The 9,632-nt window shown below is 47.3% G+C and overlaps 1 non-coding gene across 1 annotated transcript; it reads left to right on the top strand.

Annotated features, from left to right (window-relative positions):
- Positions 1–9,306: 9,306 nt before the first annotated feature.
- On the top strand, positions 9,307–9,379 carry TRNAV-CAC (transfer RNA valine (anticodon CAC)). Its single transcript has one exon. It is a non-coding gene; the product is annotated as a tRNA-Val (tRNA).
- Positions 9,380–9,632: the final 253 nt, after the last annotated feature.

Here is a 9,632-nt window from a genome sequence, read left to right as displayed (position 1 = left end):
ATTCAGGACTGATTTCCTTTAGGATGGACTGGTTGGATCTCCTTGCTGTCCAAGGGACTCTCAAGAGTCTTCTCCAACACCACAGTTCAAAAGCATCAATTCTTTGGCGCTCAGCTTTCTTTATAGACCAACTCTCACATCCATACATGACCACTGGAAAACCCATAACTTTGACTAGATGGACCTTTGTTCCTTCCCTGGTAGAAGGAACAGCATAGGGGTGCAAAGGGGTGAAAAGAGTGAATTTGGTTATAGAAACTGAAAGTCTGCAGATACTGCTAGAGTGGGGAGAAGTAGTCAGGAGGAGGCTGGAAATAAAAGAGAACAAAACTATGTCCTGTGCAGAGATGCAGATGGACCCAGAGACTGTCATAGAGTGAAGTAAGTCAGAGAAAAACAAATACCGTATATAAATGCATATATGTGGAATCTAGAAAAATGGTATAGATGATCTTATTTGCAAAGCAGAAATAGAGACACAGATGTAGAGAACAAACATATGGATACCGAAGGGGAAAGGGGGTGGTGGGGGTGAACTGGGAGACTGGGATTGACACATTTACACTATGAACACCATGTATGAAATAGATAACTACTGAGAACCTGCTATATAGAGTAGAGGATGCTACTCAGTGCTGTGTGCTCACCTAAACGGGAAGGAAATCCAGAAAAGAGAGGATGTATGTAAACATGAAGCTGATTCCCTTTGCTGCACAGCAGAAACTAACACCACATTGTAAAGCAGCTATATTCCAATGAAAACTGAGAATAATAACAATAAAAAGATGAAGCTGGAGAGGCAGGAAGGGACCAGGAGAGCCTCGACTGCCAGGTAAAGGTGTTCATGTTTTATCCTGAGAGCCGTGGGAGCCAGGGAAGGGCTTTGAGCAAGGGAGAGGCACGACTGGACAGGGTAGACTGGCAATCCATAGTATCCTGAACTCCGACGACCACGATCCCCACTTCTGCTACCGTGATGAAAAAACCTAGGGGCAATTTCTGAAGGGCTCTACCCCACTCCAAGCCATCCTCCGTGTTTGAAGAGAGCACGTTTCCTAAAACGCATGGACCCACTGCCCAGACAGCCCCAGTCCCTCCCCCCTCCCTCCTGAATGGTCCTGACTCCCTTGCCCCGGCATTCCAGACTCTTCCCAGTCTGTCCTCTCTGTATCCTACCTTCTCAAAGCTGGCCCATGCTCTTCCTCCTGTGTGGAAAGTTCTGACCTTCATTTCCATTGCTCAGAATGCCCCCCCTCATTCCAGAAGCTTTCACGCCTCCTTGGCTCACCATGACTCATCCCTCAAGGCCAAGCTCCAAAATCCCCTTCTCTGCCAGGTCCTTCTCCTTCCTTCTGAACAGAAATGGTGGTTCTCTCCTTGAAGGGCCGAGTGGGGAGTCGAAAGTGTTGACTCAGTGATCAGACTGAGTTGGAATCTTGATCTCACTGCTCAGTAGCTGTGCAACTCCAGACAGGTTATCTCAATTCTGTGCTGCTGCTGCTGCTATTTAATCACTAAGTTGTGTCCGACTCTGTGACCCCATGGACTGTAGCCCGCCAGGCTCCTCTATCCATGCGATTTCCCAGGCAAGAATACTGGAGTGGGATGTCATTTCCTTCTCTAGGGGATCTTCCTGACCCAGGGATCGAACCCAGATCTTCTGCTTGGCAGACGGATTCTTTACTGCTGAGCCACCTGGGAAGCCCATCTAAATGCTCTGAGCGTCAGTTTATTCATGCGTCAAAGGATCACAGTAACAGTCCCTGCTTTGTGGGGTTATGATGAGGGCCAACTTGAAGTCATGTATCTAAGTTCATAGCCCAGTGCCTGGCGCACAGTAAGCCCTCCACGAGTGTTCACTATCACTGTCATTGTGACTGGAATGCCACACTTTTCACAATTATGTTGCATCCACCTCCCTCAATATCAGGAGTTCCCCAAGGGTAGAGGTTATTCATCTAACCATGCTCCATGTCCAGCACTGAGTTTCGGGCATTGTAGACACTCAACCAAAGATGGATGGATGAATGGATAGATGATGGATGGACTGATAAATTAATGAAAGAAGCCACCCAGACACTCCTGCTCCCCTAGAATCCACCCCGACTTGCTCTTTTCTGAAGAGGGCTGAATGAATTTGCGTGTCGAGGACTAGTGTCTGGGGCAAGCTTTGTCATCACACAGTCTGCTGTTTGTAATTTCTTCAGGGGAGAGCAGTCTAGACAGAGACAGCTGTACCAGGGAGGAGCAGGCACTGCCTGGGAATCAGAATCCAGGGAATTTCAGGGAACCAGAAGACCAGCCTCCTTCCTGTTTTCTTCCTTCCTCGTCTCTCAGGAGCTGGCTAAGAAAATTGGCTACTAGTCCCCAGCAGTGGAAATTATTTCTCAGCTTTGACCTGGGGAGGGGTATAGCATGGCCCCTCATCAGCTGGTGTCAAGAGTCAGGGGAAGGATGGAGAATCCATCAAGGGAAAGAACCAATATTTACTGAGCAGTTCTTATGGACTTCCCTGGTGACTCAGATGGTAAAGCGTCTGCCTGCAATGCGGGAGACCCAGGTTCGATTCCTGGGTCTGGAAGATCTCCTGGAGAAGGAAATGGCACCCCACTCCAGTACTCTTGCCTGGAAAATCTCATGGATGGAGGAGCCTGGTAGGCTACAGTCCATGGTGTTGCAAAGAGTCGGACACGACTGAGCGACTTCACTTTCCTTTCCTATGTGCCAAGCACTAGGCTAAGGGTTTGATGTGTATTTCCCGCTCCATAACCCTGCAATGAAGCACCAGTGCGGATTGCTGCTGGATAAGCAACCAGACACAGAAGTTAGGCGGTTTTCTCCTGCAAGGGTAGTAAGCAGATGGGACCTCGGCTTTGTCTATTTATCACTTTTTTGACTGTGCTAGGTCCTCATTGCTGGGCCCGGGTTTTCTCTAGTTTCGGCACATAGCGGCTTCTTATTGCAACGGCTTCTTTTGTCATGGAGCGCAGGCTCTAGTGCGCTCGGCCTCTGGCAGTTGAGGTGCAAAGGCTTAGCTGCCCCGTGGCATGTGGGATCTTTCCAGACCCATGTTCCCTGCACTGGCAGGCAGATTCTTAACCACTGGACCACCAGGGAAGTCCTTCAATTATATCTAAGTCCCTATGCCCGTACTCCCCCATGAATCATATGTCTAGTCAACAAATACTCTGAGCAACTTCTCTGCAGAGTGGCTGAGGGAAGCAGTGCAGGTCAGTAAGGATAATTCCGCTGCGATTTCTACTCTCAAAGAGTTTATAACCTGATGACAGAGGTTAAGCCTCACAGTTCTTTTTGTATTCCCAGCCTAGGGAATTGCCTGTGAATATTGAATATGGAGCAGATTGTCAGAGATGGGAGGCCCTTTGGAGTGCAAGAACACCAATCCTGTTCATTTACAGATGGAGAAACTGAGACCTCGACAGAGGAACTAACAAGAGGATATGGTCAGGAGCTTGGGCTCTGGAGACTGGTTTGATCTCCCTGCTCTACCACCACGAGCTGTGTGACTTTGGGTTGGTCACTTAACCTCTGAGCTTCAGTTTCTTTGCAGGGGGGGCGAAATTAGGGGTAAAATTGTAAGAATGAAGTAAGATTACCCACATGTGGGATTAGCATAACACTTAACAGGTAACCCCATAACACATTTTGCTCTGATTACGATTAACTGGTCACGCATTGAGTTAGTGACAGAGCTGATCTAGACCCCGGGCTTCCTGACTCACAGTCCAGTGCTCTTTCTAGCTCTCCGTGGCTGCTTGTGTCCATTCGAGTGTAGTCGGAGGAGACTGGGAGTCACCTGGGGAGGAAGGATGTCTGTGATCGGGTATCTGCTGTCCTTGGGGAGAAGTGCCCAGAGGTCCCTGAGCCCCCGTCACAGTACTTCCTGCCGCTGCTCCTCGCCACCTTTGAAACCTTCCCGCCCCCACTTTCCCGGCTTGACTGGAGTCCAGAGACTCACTCCTCACTGGAACACGCATGAGACTCTTGATAACATCCCACACCTCCCTTTGCAATTTCCTCTGGGCCAGACAGGGTGGGGCCGCGCCGGGGAAGGAGCCAACAGGAAATGCCCGGGGAGCATCGAGGGGTGGTTGTCCGAGTGCAGCTGAGATCGTATCTCCAGCTTCAAACGTCCGTGCAAGGACGAGACAGGTCCCACAGGAGAAGTTTTTCTGTTTGTTTTACTCCGGCTTGACTTCTAACCAGAGAATTTAATTAAGAGTTTGATTGCTTTCCTCAGGGAATAGAAATCCGAGGGGAGGAGAGCGCTGAGGCTGGTGATGGCTAGGGAGGGAGGCAGGGCCTCTTTTGACTCAGACCAACCCACGATGGGGTTAAGCTGCAGCAGAGAAGTTTAGCTCACAGAGGACATTTGGTGTGACGGCCCAAGACAAGAATCTTTCCCTACAGGATCTTGGGAGGTTTCAGATTCTGTGATACAAATTGTAAGAAGTTTAAACCAGCCACAGAAATCGGCAAAGTTTGACATTTCTCACTGTTCCCATTCACATCACTCCAACTGTCTTCCTTGGGGTTATTGGGCTGTAGTGGAAAGCCAGTGGGCCTGAGTTCAAATTCTGATACTTTAACTTCCCGAGCCTCAGTATCCTCATCTGTAAAATGGGAATAACTTCACCCATGCATTCATCTGATCTACCTATAAAATGAGAATAACAGCATCTTTCTTGTCACTGGGGGACAGGGAATAAATAAGACAGAAACTGGAAAATAGAAGGGAGACAAGTGTCAGAAAAATGGACTTGGGAATTAGGCCCCGGAGAAAATCCCAGTGCTGCTGTTCTTTTACGGTGAGCTTGGGCAGGTAGGGTACTTCTCTGGGCCACAGTTTTCTCACCTGTAAACTGGAGATGTTAGTGCCGACTTCACTGTTTTATTGTGAAAATAAAATGAGACATGGATATGGAAATACCGCCCACAGAGCCTGGCCCACAGCAGGCACTTCTTGCTGTTACTGCTGCTGCTAAGTCACTGCAGTCGTGTCCGACTCTGTGACCCCATAGACGGCAACCTACCAGGCTCCCCCGTCCCTGGGATTTTCCAGGCAAGAGGACTGGAGTGGGGTGCCATTGCCTTCTCCGAGGCACTTCTTGAGTGTTTGTTAAATCTGAACACCTTTCACTCCTTCTATCATCATCAGGTCCTCAGGATTTTTCATGGAGGGAAGAAATTTCTGAGGAAAGATTGTGGTTTAGGATAACTTCCTACTTCTCTGAACCTTCTACAGGCTGGGTTGGAGAGTTAGTCATTGGCAAAAAAGAGGGCGCATTTTCCTCACTTCCAGCAGGGCTGACTTGGGGCTGGGGCCAGATTAGGCATTTTAACAAAATCTACTGATCAGTTCCATTGAAAGGAGAAAAAAGGCAAAATTCAACTTGGTCTAAATGTTTAATTATTTGAGGATGGAAGTATGTCCCTCAAGAGGAGCTGATTTTCTGGTTCATTTCAGTTTAGTCAATCAGTCGTGTCGAACTCTTTGCAACCCTGTGGACTGCAGCACAGCAGGCCTCCCTGTTCATCACCAACTCCCAGAGCTTGCTCAAACTCATGTCCATAGAGTCGGTGATGCCATCCAATCATCTCGTCCTCTGTCGTCCCCTTCTCCTCCTGCCCTCAATCTTTCCCAGCATCAGGGTCTTTTCAAATGAGTCAGTTCTTCGCATCACGTGGCCAAAGTATTGGAGTTTCAGCTTTAGCATCAGTCCTTCCAGTGAATATTCAGGACTGATTTCCCTTAGGATGAACTGGTTGGATCTCCTTGCAGTCCAAGGGACTCTCAAGAGTCTTCTCCAACACCACAGTTCAAAAGCATCAATTCTTCGTTGCTCAGCTTTCTTTATAGTCCAACTCTCACATCTATACATGACTACTGGAAAAACCATAGCTTTGACTAGATGGACTTTTGTTGGCAAAGTAATGTCTCTGCTTTTTAATATGCTGTCTAGGTTGTTCATAGCTTTTCTTCCAAGGAGCAAACATCTTTTAATTTATGGCTGCAGTCACCATCTGCAGTGATTTTTGAGCCCAAGAAAATAAAGTCTGCCACTGTTTCCACTGTTTCCCCATCTATTTGCCATGAAGTGATGGGACTGGATGCCATGATCTTAGTTTTTTGAATGTTGAGTAAGCCAGGTTTTTCACTCTCCTCTTTCACTTTCATCCAGAGGCTCTTTAGTTATTCTTTGCTTTCTGCCATAAGGGTGGTGTCATCTGCATATCTGAGGTTATTGATATTTTTCCAATCTTGATTCCAGCTTGTGCTTCATCCAGCCTGGCATTTTGCATGATGTACTCTGCATATAAGTTAAATAAGCAGGGTGACAATACATAGTCTTGACATACTACTTTCCCAATTTTGAAGCATTCCGTTATTTCATGTCCGGTTATAATCGTTGCTTATTGGCCTGCATATAGATTTCTCCTTACCTTGGACGAGGGATATCTCCTCGCCACCGCCCCTCCTTTCCTTGAACGCGGGCAGCTGCGACAGTGCACAAGCGTGGGAGCTGCGACGGCACACAAGCGCGGCCGAGAGGAGCTACCCCACGTCCAAGGTCAGGGGCAGAAGCTGGGAGGACCCCATGCCCGAGGGGCGGCAGCCAAGAGGAACTACCCCACGTCCGAGGTCAGGGGCAATGGCTGAAAGTGCCAGGCTGCGACGGCGCAGGAACAGCGGAGAGGAGCTATCCCATGTCCCATGCCAAAGACTTTGACTGTGTGGATCACAATAAACTGTGGAAAATTCTTCAAGAGATGGGAATACCAGACCACCTGACCTGCCTCTTGAGAAACCTCTATGCAGGTCAGGAAGCAACAGTTAGAACTGGACATGTGTTGAGGTCCTTTAATGGACCGGAACCTGGTGGTCTGGAGTCGACTGATAAGCAAGTAAAGGAGAGAGAGGCTGATATTCCTTGGTTTACACAGAAAGCCAATAAAGCTCCTGACATGGGACTTGCTCAGTTCACAGAGGCCTCAGGCGCCCTCTCGATGGGGTGAAGATGCAGAGCACCTTCTCTAGAGGGTCTTAGAAGCCCAGGCAGGAAAGTGAACTCAGAGAGCCTCTGCGCTCCAGGGGATCAGCCTGAAAAAGAGAGAGAGAGAAAGAAGGAAAGACATGGGGACCAGAGCTCTGATGGAGCAAAGGTGTTTTAATCAACATGGTGTGGGCATATATACTGTCTTACAAGGTAGTTATTCTCAGCAAAGATAAAGGTTAAAATTCCAGACTTACAAAACATAGGTGATCCATATTAAAGAGAGAGAGAGTTGTAAACAATCACTTTTACCATATGGTTCACAAGAAGGAAGAGGGTACTTATCACCATATAGAAACACTAATGAAGGAAATGTCTGGATTCCTCAGTCCTGGGAGAGGCTTGCCTCTCCTCTTAATTCCTGAATATTCAGGAATTAATAAGGAGCAGAGAATTCCTGACAGATCCAAAACAGCACACAGGAAGCCTCCTGTTAAATGCTTCCTGACAGACATGGAACAACAGACTGGTTCCAAATAGGAAAAGGAGTACGTCATGGCTGTATATTGTCACCCTGCTTATTTACTTATATACAGAGTACATCATGAGAAACGCTGGGCTGGAGGAAGCACAAGCTGGTATCAAGATTGCCGGGAGAAATATCAATAACCTCAGATATGCAGATGACACCACCCTTATGGCAGAAAGTGAAGAGGAACTAAAAAGCCTCTTAATGAAAGTGAAAGAGGAGAGTGAAAAGTTGGCTTAAAGTTCAACATTCAGAAAACGAAGATCATGCCATCTGGTCCCATCACTTCATGGGAAATAGGTGGGGAAACAGTGTCAGACTTTATTTTTTGGGGGCTCCAAAATCACTGCAAGTGGTGACTGCAGCCATGAAATTAAAAGACACTTACTCCTTGGAAGAAAAGTTATGACCAACCTAGATAGCAAATTAAAAAGCAGAGATATTATTTTGCCAACTAAAGTCCATCTAGTCAAGGCTATGGTTTTTCCAGTAGTCGTGTATGGATGTGAGAGTTGGACTGTGAAGAAGGCTGAGCGCTGAAGAATCAATGCTTTTGAATCAGTGGTGTTGGAGAAGACTCTTGAGAGTCCCTTGGACTGCAAGGAGATCCAACCAGCCCATTCTAGAGGACATCAGCCCTGGGATTTCTTTGGAAGGAATGATGTGATGCTGAAGCTGAAACTCCAATACTTTGGCCACCTCATGCGAAGAGTTGACTCATTGGAAAAGACTCTGATGCTGGGAGGGATTGGGGGCAGAAGGAGAAGGGGACGACAGAGGATGAGATGGCTGGATGGCATCACCGACTCAATGGCCGGGAGTTTGAGTGAACTCTGGGAGTTGGTGATGGACAGGGAGGCCTGGCGTGCTGCGATTCATGGAGTCGCAAAGAGTCGGACACGACTGAGCGACTGAACTGAACTGAACTGATAGGTTTCTCAGGAGATAGGTGAGGTGGTCTGGTATTCCCATCTCTTTAAGAATTTTCCACGGTTTGTTGTGATCCACATAGTCAAAGGCTTTAGTCAATGAAGCAAAGATAGATGTTTTTCTGTTTTCACCTCATTCCTCCACTCACCAGCTGTATGACCATAGATGAGTTAAATCTATGCTCATGTGTTAAATGGGCATAATAAAAGTATTTGCCTATATTGTGAGGGGCACATGAAATGATGCCTATAAAGTCACACATTGTTGGGCACATAGTATGTGCTCAGTAAAAATCAGTTATTTGAACAGGTAGTGGTTGAATTGAAAGGTTTACTCCAAATGTAAATAAGCAGGACCCTAAGGAGTCTTCCTGGGATGGCTCCCCACCCCCTCAACCCTCCCAACCCCCTGAAATGCCCTCTACTTGACTCTTGTTTGTAGAGAAACTTTAGTTTCCTAGGCCTTCCCCGGTTTCCAAAGAATACATTTAATCAGAGAAGTGAGAAAATGCAGAACAAAGGGAAACTGTCAAGCAAGACAGAATAATAATAGTTTAGCCATTAAACAAATCAAGAACCTTCAGTTCCTTCTCAAGTGCTATAGATAATATTCTGACCTATATCCTTTGAGCTGTCTTGCAGAGACTAAAACCTCCACCAGATGGAAGAGATTAACTGCGTGCTACCCATAAGCCTGTAGACCCCAGAAGGTTGATGATATTGACTCCTGATGACCTCAGCACCAATCAGTCAGAAGAATTGTCCACAAGCTGATCACACACTCCACAACTTCCCTCCCTCACTCTGTATTTAAAAACCTTTCCCTAGGACTTCCCTGGTGGTCCAGTGGCTAAGACTCTGCACTCACAGTGCAGGGGGCCCAGGTTCGATCCCTGGTCAGGGAACAACATCCCACATGCTACAAGTAAGGGTTTGCATGCTGCAACTAAGACCCAGCACAGCCAAATAAATGAATAAATATTGAAGAGAGAGAGAGAGAAAAAACCCTTTCCCTGAAAACCATCAGTGGCTCAGGTCTTTGGAGCATTAGCTGCCTGGACTCCTTGCTCGGTGCTCTGCAAGGAATGCTGCACTTGGCTTCACAGCAACTCCGTGTCAGTTGACTGGTTTTACTGCCCAATTGAGTGGACCCACGTT

Source organism: Bos taurus, chromosome 2 (assembly GCF_002263795.3).
Source record: "Bos taurus isolate L1 Dominette 01449 registration number 42190680 breed Hereford chromosome 2, ARS-UCD2.0, whole genome shotgun sequence".
NCBI classification, from domain to species: Eukaryota; Metazoa; Chordata; class Mammalia; order Artiodactyla; family Bovidae; genus Bos; species Bos taurus.
Note: the sequence above shows the minus strand (reverse complement) of the source record. Positions and strands in the feature narration are given on the sequence as shown.